We start from the raw sequence: 2,435 nt of genomic DNA on the forward strand, positions 1-2,435 counted from the left end.
TTAAACAATTACGGATTTGATATCTAACGTAGCAGTAGATTGCAATGAATAATAAACTAGGAGGCCTCCTAGTAATTAAACGAAAACAATCATGAAAATATGCACTGAATAACAATCGACATTAAAGCATGAATTGAACAATGAAATCAAATTAGATCTCACAGTTTCATTGATTCCGAGGCTTCTGTTTCCTTAGACCAATCAGAGTTTAGCCACGCAGGGCCATGGATGAAAGCTTCCTTGGAGAAAAGAGAAAAGAGGAGTCGTGGAAGAAACCCCCTGAAAGAGGCGTCCTTATCTTTTCCCCTTTTCATATACATTTTGAATTCAAATCTGACTAATTAAGAAAAATAAAATAAAGTTCTAATATAACTGAAAAAAATGGTATTTTCAGCTGGGATTTTCGTGCACCTGATCTGGAGACCTCCGAAAATAGACCGAGTCAAATCCGTAATTCCAGGCTAAGGACTTTCCAGCATGTCAGCAGTGCACGTGCAGCAACTTCAAGCCTGATTTCGACCTTGATAAAGCTAGTATCTCTCAAAACTCAAACATAAAATAGTAGAGCTTTTGCTTAGCATTCCACAGCATCTTGAATCATCTCAATCGGAGCTCGGATGAGAAAGTTATACCCAGATTACGAAGCGATGTCGAGACTGTCCAAAATCACCCAATTAACTTCGTTTTGCACTTAACGCCTCCATTTGTATCCTAAATCAAAATATAAAAATAATGAGTACATTTAGGCATAAAATAAGTATAAAAGACTAAACATTAAGGAAGAGAAATATGACATTTTGCATTCTCATCAAATTCTCCCACACTTAACTTTTGCTCATCCTCGGGCAAAACTCAAATTCACTTTCTCGAAAATACTAAGGTTGTAACGGCATCAACAAAGAACAACCAAGCTCTTCATAACTCATAACAAATATCCTTGAACAACTTATAATTACTTAGTAAGCATTTTCACTCAAAGATGGAATGCTAAATACGTAGACCCTCACAGAAATAAACACGACTCTCATATGTTTGAAGGGTATATGTTTCGCTCAAATTCATTCCAACAGAAATAATCTACCATAGGCTTGCATATCTTCTCATTTTCCACCACTGGGATCACATGCATAACACGAATCATAAGGACTTTTCAAGGGTTGTAACGGGGCTTAGGATCAAGGTGGGAAATATTTGGAAATGTAGCTCAAAAACCATCAAAACTAGTGGAGCAAAAATGAATCAACTCAAGCTCGAATATATGACATGTAAAACCAATTACTCCATTCAGCGGCTTCTTCAATTTGGCTTCAAAGCATTTAAACCATATGAAACTTCTGCATTGAAAAAGGGATCATTCAAAAGGAACACTTTTTGTTTGCCACAGGGAACAATCTTTTGCTTCCACCTTTTTATATATCACATATAAACAGATACCATTTTTGGATTTTTAAGAGGAATTATGAACATGGACAGTTTGTAACATTAAAAATGATTTCCTCCATTACCTTTTTTCTTCTTTTGGAACAATAAAACTCACGAATTGAGAATGAAAACATGTTCCCTTTCACCAGTCATGGCCATACCACAGATTCTGACACCCCCACACTTATTTCTTGCACACCCATACACATCATAATGATGAATAATGCTCCACTAGTTCTATGGCTTGTATAAAGGCATTGTTTTTTGGGTTTAAAGCTTGTAATGTTGGTTCACAATAAACGAAAAAAGCCAATAAAGCTCAAAGAGATTCAACAAAGAGAAAAATTAATTACAAGGTAGTTTATTTGGCTTATGTAGCTTATAACAAAGATGGCCTTAATTATTTTCATGCATACATGTGTCAATATACATCGAAGAGAATCAAGGCAAGTTCTAGAGAAATAAATCCATGGAAGAATATCTCTCATGAAAGCAAAGAGTGAGATTGATATGGAGGTGTCAGTCTAAAGGCTCAAAATCTCACCAGCTTTTATATACCAAATTTAGTCACTACCATTCTCAAGAAAAATAACTAGACTAATTAATTCCAAGTTAGAGAATCATGTTATGAGTTTTTTTTTTCAAGCTTAATTGAATCTTGCTCATGACATACACAACCAAAAACCGTTGAAAACCACAAAAAGCAAAAAGCAAAGGAAAGGCAAAAATAACAAAAATATAAATGCAAAAATAGGAAGAAGAAAAAGGAACAAACTTCCCTTGGGTTGCCTTCCAAGCAGCACCCTTGTTTATTGTCATTGGCTCGACTCAATGCTTCCTTCTTCACATAGTATAAATCGGGTCCTCAAGATCCAACTGCCACATTCTCTATTTGGGGACCATCATAAAAAGGCTTAAGTCTATGGCCATTCACCTTGAACACTTTGGAAGTTGCTAAACTTTGAATTTCAACTACACCATGAGGAAAAACATTAGTAACAACAAAAGGTCCA

This window comes from Phoenix dactylifera, chromosome 9, assembly GCF_051530095.1.
Source record: "Phoenix dactylifera cultivar Ajwa chromosome 9, Ajwa_hap1_PhDact_Kaust_v1.1, whole genome shotgun sequence".
Taxonomy (NCBI): domain Eukaryota; kingdom Viridiplantae; phylum Streptophyta; class Magnoliopsida; order Arecales; family Arecaceae; genus Phoenix; species Phoenix dactylifera.